General features: G+C 37.7%; 1 pseudogene; it reads right to left on the bottom strand.

Annotated features, from left to right (window-relative positions):
• Positions 1 to 9,663: 9,663 nt before the first annotated feature.
• Positions 9,664 to 10,141, bottom strand: LOC112404750 (synaptosomal-associated protein 23 pseudogene; annotated as a pseudogene).
• Between the last annotated feature and the right edge of the window lie 3,330 nt (positions 10,142 to 13,471).

Here is a 13,471-nt window from a genome sequence, read left to right as displayed (position 1 = left end):
ACATACATGATTCTCAATATTTTTAGACATTTTAGTAATGCAAGTAAAAAACACAATGAGATCCTAATTCACAATCACTAGAATGACTACATAAAAACACTGGACAATAACAAGTGCTGGAGAAGATGTGGAGAAATTGGAATCCTCATTCATTGCTCAAGGGAATATAAAAAGATGCTGCTCTCACTTATTTGAAAATTAACTCCTGAACATCCATCCAAGAGGGATAAAAATATGTGTGTCTGTACAAAGATTTGTACACGAATGGTCATAGCAGATCATTTATAACAGCTAAAAAGTGGAAATAGCACAAATGCCCATCCATGTTACAACACAGATGAACCTCAGATACAAGTAAATTTTAAAAAGCACAGATTATAAAATTCTATTTATATGAAATATCCACAAAATATAAATATGTAGAGACAGAAAGTACATTAGTGATCACTTAGAATTGGAGTGGGAATGAAGAGTGACTGCAGATGAACATGAGGGATCTTTATGTGGGGGTGGAAATGTTCTAAAGTTGGCTTGTGGTCTTAGTTGTACGACACTACAAATTTACTAGAAGCTATTGAATTTTACACCTAAATTTGGTGACTTTTATGGTATGTATATATGTATACTTATACCATATAATATATAATTCTATGGGTATATATATGATATATATATACATCAATAAAGCTGGCAACTTTCAGTGTTGTGGTAAAAATGCATGGTGTATGGGACTAGTTAATGAATGGCAGCTATTAGTATCACTATTGTCTTGATTTCTGACTCTTCTTTGTCATCATTTCGACTTCTTAACTACTATGTAAGATTAAGAGACCAAACTTGTATACATACTCAAAAAATGGAGTGATAACTCACCTTTTCCTGCCACATTCTTGTGCCATTTAGATAAAAAAGAAAATGAAGAATATGTAATATCATCACCTACAGATGGGATTATGTCCATAATTTAATTAGACCTTAGCAGTATTTGAAATTACTTTCCCTAAATTCTAATCCATGAAGTAAAGGCACAATCATTTCTGTTAGAAGTCTTCACTTCATAGTGAAACCAAATTATTTAATAGTATTTGCATCAACTGAATCTTAGGAAGCCATTTATTTTTAAACATTTGGTAGTTTTCTTTTATAGCTCTTGTAAAATATAAAAATAAAATTATTTTAGCTTATAGTCTATAATTAGAGATACAATCAAGAAAAGAGAACAGAAACTGAAATTCTAATAGCAGAATGAATTTTATAGGCCATTAGAAACTGTGAGAGCCACAAATTTTAATTAACGTTTTATGTTTGCAAGTTGTTAGAGCCATTGCATTTTGCTGCCCTTCTATGTGTAGGAAGCATATTTTAAATAGTGAATGTAGAAAACAAAATGGGAAAAGCTCCACCAATAATTCAAATATTTTGTTTTTCTATATTCTCGAGGGTTTCTTCCAAGTTTTATGCTTGCTTCTTTTTATTACTGGGGGTGGGGTAATCCTCTACTAGAGTGGGGTAAAGCAGTAAGAAAACACAGGTAAAAACCAAATTTTTTTTTAAAAAAATTTTAACAAAAGTAATGCTAAATATCTAGAATTTTGTTTCATTGCAGAGTTACTTAACTCCTTTTTAGACTAAGGCTGGGAATCATCATGTTCTTTCACATTTCAAAATAGACCATGATAGTGTTGGGTACAGACAAGAAAATTCCCAAGTTCCTGAAAATTACCTTTCTGTTTTAAGTAAATAAACCCTGGAATCATCTATGGTTTTAAGAGGCAAGAAAATACACTGCATGTACAAAAATTAGAAAATTAAAGCAACAAGAAAATACTATGCAGTGGAGGCAATGGGCAAAATTCAGACCAATGTGCCCATTTAGGAACTCCTAATGTAAGGAGGAGTGGATGTGGGGAAGGTGGAGAGGAGGGTGGATGTGGGGGTGGATGTGGGGAGGGTGGATGTGGGGAAGGTGGTATCTACTTCCTGCTGACACAAGGAGTGCTCTTGAGTTTAGGTCTCAAGCTCCCTTGGGAGATGAAGAAGAGATCCTGAGTCCTTGGATCATTTGGTAACAATGACCTGTGACCACTCCTTTCCCCTGAGCCCCTAATGTCTATTAGATGAAATTGTCCTTCTGGCTAACTCTGCAGTGATGTGTAACTCACCTTCTTTTCTGGGTCTTGTTCTTTGGTTTTTTTCTGGACACTTATTGTTCTATCTGTCCAGTGTTCTCTTTTTGGGAGACACTTTCTACCCTGTTCATCTCTTCAATGCCTTCCATCCACATGATCTCTACAGAAGGTGTCATATTCTTAGCTGACGAACCCCTGGTTGATTCATCAGGGATGAGCTTCTGACCTAGGGTTGGATGATCAGGATTCTTCCCTAGGAATCTAAAATGAGACTAAAATGTTTCACTTCCCCACTCCCATCTGATTCATCTCGTGAACAAAAGACATAATCTTAGGTACCCACATTCATTGAAGGAACAAAAAAGCCATCCCACCCAGGAGGATAAGAATAAAGTACACACATATAGGGAAGCAGAGAAAAGAGAAACAATATCTTTTTGTTTATTTTAGCAAATTCAAGTTGTATTTCTGTAATGTTATTTTGAGAAGACGTATTTCTAATACCAAGATTGTAGTTACATGTCCATTGAGCTCTCCCCCTTGTAGGTAGAGAGTATTCACTTTGTTTAAAACTTAAACTGTGTTCTTTTCATCTAAATATTCAAGCCAGTTTCACGTAGAAGCACACACTTTTCTTTACTGCCGTTGAGATGTTACATAGATTCATACATTGAAGGACAAAGCTCTCAGAGAAGGATTTTTAGACAAACGCCACCCTTCTTAATGAGAGAGATCATTAAAAAAAATCACTGGAGATCAAATCTCTTGACCTCAGTCAAGTCTTGCCTGCCTGTCCTTGCCAACCTATATGATATGTATTTGACATATCATATAACTAAGAAATCAGTTTTGTTGTTTAACAGCTAAGATTTTTGGAGTTTTTATACCACAGCATAACCTTACCTGACCTCACTGGCATGAATATTTATTTAGTTTTTATACATTTTTTGACTTTTACTTACATGGAACTTATTTTATTGATGTTTTGTATGAGAATATAAATAAAAATAAATTTGCATTTCATCACCACACAATCATACAATGTAATGTTGATTGGTTTTATCTATATATTTATATCTATATCTATATATTTATCTGTATCTATCTATATCAAGAAGAGTAGTAGGGAATTATGTTGAGATTTTTAGTAACTTCTATGTAAGCATAAGAATATTCTTTGAGGGGAAGCAAGAATGGGAGTGAAAAACTGGGAACTGCACTCAATTGCAAGAAATACTAGCCCCAGAACAATTAAGGTTATGTGTATATCTATATATATATATATAGATATATAAAGGTTATATATATGGGAAATATAGATATTATTAATATACATAATATATAATAATATGATAATATTGTATAATTTAATGTAATATTACTATTTCATAATATATAACAATTTACTATAATATTAATGTAGTATATATATTATTTTTATGAGAGGGAAATATATATATATATAAAGGTTTTATATATATATATATTTCCCTCTCATAAAAAACCAAAGGGACATCACTTTGTGGGTATAGCACCTCCATGATATGATTTCAAGAGTCTTCTTAACAACTCCTCTATGAGCTCAAGAACAAAACAAAAAATCCCCACTCATTTTTGCTCTAATTCTCATATACATATATATATCCCTGATCTACACATCTTGTAGATCAAGATCCTGCTAGTCATTCCATTGAACTGTTATATTTTATTTCATTTGGTACTCCATCAATTACACTCTTTCACATTTTCTCCCAACTTCCATCAGAAGTGCACACATACTTTGTTCATGTATCAAACACTGTTGATACCACTTTCATGGACATAGGAAGGTTTACACCGGCCTTCTTCTTCAGGGATTTCCATGCAGAGGCTGCATTGATAAGGAATGCATATTATCAAGGAACACTTGGCTCTGGACAAGATGGTAACAGCCATGTTATGAGATAAAAGGACAGAACTCTGAATTTGGAAGCAGGTCAGAGTGTTATATGACACTCATGGCTGCATTTTGATATGTGTATGTACTTGGCTGGATAAAATGTTGAAAGAGACAAAAGAATTTGGCCCACAAGCTGCCTATATACTCCTGACCATAAATAAGTTCTTATAACTTAGTTTGTATCAGAAAGCAACCTCTACAACATTAACATCGGTCGCGGTCAGGTAGCATAACAAAAAGATGAAATCATGATATTGGAAACATTTAAAAAAACACGGAGCTGCTTACTTCATGAAATGTTGGGGAATTACAAGTGTTTTCAAAATGGCTTTATTGGGCTTCCCTGGTGGCGCAGTAGTTGAGAGTCCGCCTGCCGATGCAGGGTACACGGGTCCGTGCCCCGGTCCAGGAAGATCCCACATGCCGCGGAGCGGCTGGGCCTGTGAGCCATGGCCGCTGAGCCTGCGCATCCGGAGCCTGTGCTCTGCAACGGGAGAGTCCACAACAGTGAGAGGCCCGTGTACCGCAAAAAAAAAAAAAAAAAGCTTTATTGATGCACAAGTGTTATGTTAGACCTCATAATAAGGTCTGCTATGAGGTGAATATTTTTATAACTGATAAATTTGAGGAGAAACCAGCAGGAAGGGTAGGGAGTCTTCTTTAGTGAGGGGTCCAGTCACACCAGCACCACGTTAACAGAGAAAAGCAGCACACAGCCATTCTGTACTCCACAGAGAGACCAAGAGAGGGAGAAATAGAGTATACACATCAACGAAAATGCAACAAATTGATAGAATAAACTGGAGTCTGAAAAGTAATAGTAAATATGGTGTGAAAATATGAATGAAACTTACTGTTAAGATTCCTGGGAAAATCACAGAAATCCCTCAGGGGACCTTAAGCTCTGATGTGTAAAACAGCAACTATATGCTCAAAGTACCAAAACAAATTGTGAACTTATCACTTCAGAAGTCAATCAGATCAAAAGGAAAATTCAACACTGGGGGCATAATGAGACAAATTCTAATTTACTTGACAGGAAAGGAGGATCACTTTAAATCACCATGTGGATAACAGGATTTTAAAATGGGCCAAACAGACTAGAGAAGAACATTTCAGTGGGAGAAAAATTCCCTAATACACTATCTTATCTATCTTATATAAGCAAGCTCTGGCAACTTTTTAAAAATAATAATTTTCTTGAAGTATAACTAACCATAATGGGTTGAATAGTGTCGCCTCAAAATTCATGTCCTCCCAGAACCTCAGAATGTGATGTATTTGGCAATGGAGTATTTGCAGATGTAATTAAGGTAAGGATTATGATGAGATCCTATTAGGTGAGAGTGGTCTCTAAATCAAATGAGATTGTCCTTATAAGAAACAGAAAAGAACACACACAGAGACGCAAAGGAGAACACCGTGTGGAGACGGAGGCAGAGATTTGAGTGATAATCCAGTAAATGCCAAGGATTGCCAGCAACCACCAGAAACTAGGGGAAAGGTATGGAACAGATAGTCCCTCAGAGCCTCCAGAAGGAATTAACCTTGCCCAAACCTTGATTTTTTGACTTCTGGCCTTCCAAAACTGTAGGGAGAAAACAATTTTGTTGTTTTAAGCCACCAAGTTTGTGAAAATTTGTTTTGGCAGTCCCTAGGAAACTCATACAGATTCTGGTACTGGGAAGTAAGGTGCCATAGTAACAGATACCTAAAAATGTGGAAGTGGCTTTGAATTTAGGTAATGAGTAAAGGCTAGGAGAATTTAGAGGTTGGTGATTGGAAAAGCCTAGATCATCTTGATGAGAAAGTAGAAATATGATGTCAAAGGTGATTTTGATGAGAGCTCAGAGAGAAGTCAAAAGCATTGTAAGGAAAGTGTCTCATCGTGAACATCCTAATGTTCATGAACAGAATCTTGACATAAATATAAATATAAATATAAATCCCTCTGGTGAGGCTTTAAAAGGAAATGAGGAACATTTTACTGTAAATTGGAGAAAAGGTATTTTTTGTTATAAAGTGGCAGAAAACTTGGCTGAATTGTGTTCTTTCATTCTGGGTGGAAAATAGAACTTACACGCAATAAGCTTGGATATGGAACTGAAGAGATTTCCAAGCAAAGCTCCTTCCTGCTGATACTAAAATGCCTGAGGAAAGAGAGAAACTGAACAAGGAACTACTAGGCAAAAAGGAACCAGCCCTTGATTATTTGGAGTGTTTCAAGCCAATCCAGATTACGAAGTATGAAGAAATGAGGAAATTCATTTTTGGGGGGAAGTGTGCTGGGGAGAGAGGGCCAAGGTGTGGCTGGAAAATGTGTTGCAGAAGAGATTGTGTAGGTGACTCCTGGGTCCACTCAACCATCTCAGCAGAAGCCTGGAATAGAGATGGGGTTATACGGGGAGATTCAGTGAAGAACTCTTTTGCCTAATAGAGTAGACCCCCTTGACACGCACCAAAGACCAATGGGGTTTTTGAGAATGTTACATCAGCAGAAACACTGCCAGCTTAGACTGAAGGGAATAGAGACAGGAAGTAATGAAGGGAGGCTATTAAACTCCTGAGATTTTACAAACAGGACGTGGGACTGATAGAACTACTTGGTTACAAACATGGGCTGCCCTTCAGGAAAAAGGATGAACAGTTCCAAAGACAGAGTGTGGGCATGGAAGTAGAGCCCAGAGACACAGGCTTAGGGCCAGGGGCCAAAAAGGCCACCACCATGGGCCCAAAGGACAGGCCATCAAGCCACAGAGAACCTAATGGGATTTGTCCTGCTGGGCTTAGAGTTGCTTGGTGACCCCTTTCCCTTCCTAGATGAAAACGAGAATGTCTACTCTGTACCTGTACCACACCTCTATTCTGGAGGAGAAAGTGTTACCAAGTCTAAGACCATACTGCTCGCTGCACGACAGGCCAATAATCAAGAGACAAGTTGTAGGGGCAAGGAATATGACTTTATTTGGAAAGCCAGCAGACCGAGAAGATGGTGGGCTTGTGCCCCAAAGAACCATCTTGCCTGAGTTAGAATTCAGGCTCCTTTTATACTAAAAGGGGAGGGAGTAAAGTCAAACACTTCCTAGTTTCCATCAGCCTCTGGAGGGGATGTGTTAATATTTTCCTCCCTGCAGTCATTCACAGGTGGGCCTGATCAGGATGTTTCCTGTGAGCTAAACAAAGGTATTTTAGCTTAATGCTCATTACCTGGAAAGCAGGGTTCCCAGAGATGGGCCATTATGTATAATTTAAGCTTATAGGCAACATCCCTTTAGTGATTAACTTGTAACAGAATACAAAAGATTCTTCCATATTACAAAAGGTTGTTTTCTAGTTTCATAGGTCCACAGATGGGGAGACAGTTTTTCCAGGCATGGACCATACTACCCAGAGTCTCACCCATGCCTGATTTAGATGATGAGATTTGGGACCTTTTATGTTGATGATAATTAGGTGAGAGTTTGAGCTTAGAGTTGATGCTGGCATGGGTTAAGGTTTTGGGGGATATTAGAATGGGGTGAATGTACTGGGTACATGAGAGGGATGTGAATGTTTACTATCAGGTAGGAGCCGTTACTCTTTATTGCTCCTTTACTCAGAGTTTCACTAAATTTTTTTGTTTATTTTTCATGTGAACTTTCAAATTGGCTTGACTAAAGCACCTCACCACTCACCAAAACAAAAATGAAAACAAAAACTGTTGTTATTTTAATTGGGATCACATTAAATGTATACATTAATTTATGAATAACTAATATCTTAATGATACTAGGTCTACTTAAAACCTATTGTTTAAGACATATTTACCTGGCTAATTTATTATTGATTCCCTCTTCCCTTCTATCCATATTTCTTTCTTTCTTTTTTTTTTATTTACGGATCTTTGCTTTATTCAGTTTGTCAAATAAGAGTTGACAAAATTATTGCTTTCCACCCCCCAAAAAGTAGTCCCAGAAGCACATCACTTATTTGAAAAAACAGTTTCCTAAGTTACAAAATTTAATTGTAAGGATCAAACAGTGGTTATTGGTCAAACCAATCGACATCAATAGCTTTGAAGTGTGCAGAAGCTAGTTTTTAAATTAAGGTGACAAATACCAATCAAATTCTTATAACACTGCTCAAGATCTAAACAAATGTGATTCTGGAAGTTGAATACAAAAGGCTAAGAGAATGATAGTGCAGTCATCAATAAGTAAACCAAAGACATAATTTTCTAAATCATTTTTAAACAGAATAAATTCTAGTTTTTAAAAAGTTTAAAGCTACATAAAACTCAAAGTAATCTAACCATTTTCTACCTGAGATCAAAACAAGTTTCTTTTTTCCTATCTAAACATAATTCTTGGCATTGAGGTAAATCTGAATTCATGTGATATACTTTGTCAAACTTTTCAAAAAAATTTTAAGCCCTGCTGTAGAGAGAAATTCTCATAGACACATATTTACATATTTTTTCTTCAAAGACTAATGACACATTTATGAGGTTAATAGGCCTGTAATGGGACCATGATACTATTTTTTTTAATTAATTAATTTATTTTGGCTGAGTTGGGTCTTCATTGCTACATGCGGGCTTTCTCTAGTTGTGGTGAGCGGGGGCTACTCTTCATTGCAGTGCACAGGCTTCTCATTGCGGTGGCTTCTCTTGTTGCAGAGCACGGGCTCTAGGCGCGCGGGTTTCAGTAGTTGTGCATGGGCTCAGTAGCTGTGGCTCGCGGGCTCTAGAGTACAGGCTCAGTAGTTGTGGCTCACGGGCTTAGTTGCTCCACGGCATGTGGGATCTCCCTGGACCAGGGCTCGAACCCGTGTCCCCTGCTTTGGCAGGTGGATTCTTAACCACTGTGCCACCAGGGAAGTCCAAATGATAGTACTAATAATATGAAAATAAAAAGCCATTCATTTATACCATGTGTTCCTATATGGTGCAAAATAAAATGGGATCATAGAATTTATGTACATAAATGAATCACTGAGAGTTCAGAAATTAAGCTCACTTTAAGAAAACTCATTCAATTCTTTTTTGAAGCAGAGGTTGCAAAGTTGTGATGTATAACAAAAATATTGTGTATACAGACTCCAGAACCAAGCATTGACCTAAATTGGCAATAACTGCAACTTAAATAGAAATTAAACCCAATTAGATCTTCACTGTGGTTATGCAACTTTTGGCTTTAGGGTCTGCAGATTTTACTGAGGTAACAACCTCTTATCTCTTGCCTCTCCTCCTTGTGCCTGCCCCCAATGCCCCCAGCTTCCTTTTACATGGCTGTGTTTGGCAATGCTTCCAAAGTTTGAAAGCAGAAGAACCTGCTAAGTAAATGGAGAGAATGAAAAACAACACCATATATGATGTATGGATACCAACCTAAGAGTATGGACTGAGAAAGAAAATACTAGAAGGAAATCTAAGCAGCAGTCTACCCTCAAGGGAAAAAGAGAAAATAAAAGAATAGGGGGCTGTTACTCCTCGATCTTCTTCCACATCATCTCCCGATTAGAAGAGTGTGGAAACAAAATTTCAAACTCTGGAAAGGTAATGACTTTGAAGGGGGAGCTAGGGAAGTGAATAAATGATAAAGTACAGCAGTAGCTTTAGCTGTCAATGAGTTTCTTTGCTCTGGCATTGGCATTGTCAATACGACCTTTGTTGGTGTCAGCCTTTTCTGTGATCCATTCTATTTGTCGATTTTGGGCCTCAATCTCATTGCCCATGTCCAGGGCCATGTGTTTTAGATTTCCTAGGATACTGCCCACTTGATTCAGGTTCTCTTCCATTTCGTCTTCCCTGGCATCATTTGTTAACACTATTACATGGGCATATACAAAGGCCACAGCACTAGTTTAGTTCTGTTAAAGTCTTCTCTGCTTCTCTCATGTCTTTGTTTATTTGGTCCGTGCCTTCTTCTATGTGTTTTAGTTGTTCCCCTTGTTCATCCAGCATAGTGATAGTCTTGATTCATGCATCCTGAGACTCAATGTCTAAACCCAGGATTCTCCTTGTACTTTCCAGAGACTCATCAGTAACCTGGTTAGCCCTCAGCTGAATTTCTTCTGCCGACAGACTACCCATGATGAATTAAAACTCTTGATAGGGCTTCCCTGGTGGCGCAGTAGTTGAGAGTCCACCTGCCGATGCAGGGGGCACGGGTTCATGCCCCGGTCCGGGAAGATCCCACATGCCGCGGAGCGGCTGGGCCCGTGAGCCGTGGCCGCTGAGTCTGCGCGTCCGGAGCCTGTGCTCCGCAACGGGAGAGGCCACAACAGTCAGAGGCCCGCGTACCGCAAAAATAAATAAATAAATAAATAAACTTATAAAAGGCAGAGTAAAATCTCTACTAGTTTCACAATCTTTAGGAAGAAAACATTTCGCTGTGCCCTCCATCCTGGTGAAGGTGAACAGACCCAGAAAATAAAACAGACTGGGAAGAAAGTTCTAGAGAGCGGTGAATTGACACTGAGGAACACAGCTGTGTTTCACTTGGACATATTTTGTGCTTCTGTCAGAAGGCATCTTCCGAGGGACAGAGAAGTTGGGAGAGATTCTTACACTTAGCAAAATGCCTTTCAAATTCATCCATGTTATTATGTGAATCAACAACTCATTGTTTCTTATTTCTGAGCAGTATTCCATTGTACAGGTGGACCACAGTTTGTTTACTTTCTCATCTGTTCAAGGATATCTTGATTGTTTCCGATTTTTGGCAACTATAAGCAGTCATGTACAGGCCATTTTTGTGTGAATATAATTTTTCAATTAACTTGAGTAAAGCACAGGCGTGAGATTACTGGGTTGTAACATAAGCATATGTTTAACTTTACAAGAAGCTGTCTTCCAAAGTGGCTCTGCCATTTTGGATTCACATCAGCAGTGAAGGAGAATTCCTGTTCTGCATACTCACCAGTATTTAGTGGCATCATTTTATTGTTTTAATTGTACTAATTCTAACTGTGATATCTCATTCTGATTTTAATTTGCATTTCCCTAAAACCAGTGATGTTGAGTTCTCTGTTGTGTTCCGTTGATATTTTTATTCCAGGCTGGTTAGTGTGGTGCTTGGGATGGAGGTTGGATGATCGTTGGATCCTCTGATTATTTAATTAAACCTCAGTTTTAAGCAGTCACTCTGAATCTGGGTCTTGGGAGATGGACCTCATTCGTGTTCTTGCCCCTCCTTCAGGCTCCGTGGATTTCCATCAGCCCCCTCCCCTATGGTTTGGCCACTCTTCCCTCTGAAGATTGAGGCTTTTATTCATTTGGAAAGATAGGGGAGATGGATCTGGGTAGATTTTCAGTGGTGGCCTCCATTGTTCTTCCCCAGCTCCCCAAACTGCACATTTAACTGATCTTCCTCCTTTAAATTAAGATCTTTGTTCTTTAGGATAAATAAGGAGGGAGGGGTCTGGGTGGGGTTTTGGCAGTGGCTGCTGTTCCCTCACCAGCCAGTACCTTTCTCAGCATTCTCCCCCATCTTCCCTGTGGTTGTCTGGTGGGGTTTCTAGAGGGAAAAGACTGCAAGATGGCAAAATCCCACCCTCATATCAGAGGCTTCACACTGTCAATATAGCCCATGCTTCAACAATTTGTTTAAAATGTCTTGTTTAACATTTCTACCTATTTATATGTTATTTGGCAACTTCTGTCTCAGGTAAGCAAATGTTCTGGTGCTGTTCTCCTTACAGATTCTCATCGATCAGCTGTGTCCTCAGTTCTCTTATAGTCTCATGAAAATTAGTTAATTACAGCTTTTTTCTTGTTTTAAGGATGGGGGCAATCCTCTTACTAACTCCTTACATCACCAATCTAAAACCGAAGTCCAGTTTTCAAATTTTGAAGCTGTTGGCTGATAGACTAAGCTACAAATCTTTAAAGGGCAAAAATGAGTCTCTCTTAAACCCATCTTTTGTGTTTTATTTTAAATAATGTACTTTTAAATTCTAGAATATCTACTTTAAGGCTATGTTGTTTGGAGGATCTAACAATCTGTCAATTGAAAGGTATTGAGGGCCCAGCCTTAGAAAGAAGGATGAGGGAGAGGTAAATGAAATCTTACCCAAACTGAAATTTACTAATTGGATGGAAGCAACCAGCCACTTATGGTTTCTGTCTAATAGAAGAAATGGATATGTAATAAAAGGTACCATCTAGATCCTCAAAGGTTCTTTTATCCAAAATCTGTGACATGCGGTTAAAAGTTACAAGACATGCAACAAGGTAACATGGTGTGGCTAAACCCACAAGAAAAAAAGAACAGATAGTAGAAAAGTTCAATGGATGACCCAAAAAGTAACCTTAGCAGACAGGACCTCTAAGTAATCATGATTAATATGCTAAAAAAACAGAGAAAAAGACACAAAAATGATTGAATGGATGATTTTATCAAAGAATTTAGACATTCTATAGAAGTAAAACCCATAACTTAAAATTGAAAAATGTGATATCTAAAATTAAGAACAAAATGGATAGCTTTAAGAACAGATTGAATAGAACAGGATTACTGAACTATTCAATAGAAAATGCCCAAAGTATGGCATTTCTTGAAATGAATTCAGGAGAAATTTTTTTTATTTTATTAAGCCAAATGATAACTCTTTTTAAAAAGTCTGAAATGCCTATCATGAAACGTGATGATAATTACATCTAAAACTTTTATCTATTTCGTAGTAAATATTATGATTAAAGTAATCCACAAATCCATACTGACAGTGTTAAATTAGTTATAAGTAAAAATATGATTGAAGAATCATTTAGCTCACAAAACCTTAAAAACAGCAATAATATAATACAAAAAATTACACTTGATAGAAATAATCAGCACAAAATAATATTGATGACAGGTAAAATTTACATGGTAAGATTTTAATTTGGTAAAATGTTGATAAAAATTTTTTTTTCTGGTACGCAGGCCTCTCACTGTTGTGGCCCCTCCCGTTGCGGAGCACAGGCTCCGGACGCGCAGGCTCAGCAGCCATGGCTCACGGGCCCAGCCGCTCCGAGGCACGTGGGATCTTCCCGGACCAGGGCACGAGCCCGTGTCCCCTGCATCGGCAGGCAGATTCTCAACCACTGCGCCACCAGGGAAGCCCAATAATTAAAAATTTTGACAATGTTTAAAATATTTTAAAATTAAATTTATTTTTTATTTTTTAAACATCTTTATTGGAGTATAATTGCTTTACAATGGTATGTTAGTTTCTGCTGTATAACAGAGTGAATCAGCTATACGTATACATATATCCCCATATCTCCTCCCTCTTGCGTCTCCCTCCCACCCTCCCTATCCCACCCCTCTAGGTGGACACAAAGCACCAAGCTAATCTTAAATAATTTCACTTAGTTAACAACTACAGACAAAAAAAAAAATGCACCTTGACATAAGATAGACTTAGTAAACTTTGGTCA

The sequence above is a fragment of the Neophocaena asiaeorientalis genome, unplaced genomic scaffold (genome assembly GCF_003031525.2).
Source record: "Neophocaena asiaeorientalis asiaeorientalis breed wild unplaced genomic scaffold, Neophocaena_asiaeorientalis_V1.1 scaffold471, whole genome shotgun sequence".
NCBI classification, from domain to species: Eukaryota; Metazoa; Chordata; class Mammalia; order Artiodactyla; family Phocoenidae; genus Neophocaena; species Neophocaena asiaeorientalis.
The sequence above is the reverse complement of the archived record's forward strand: the minus strand, read 5'-3'. Positions and strand labels throughout refer to the sequence as shown.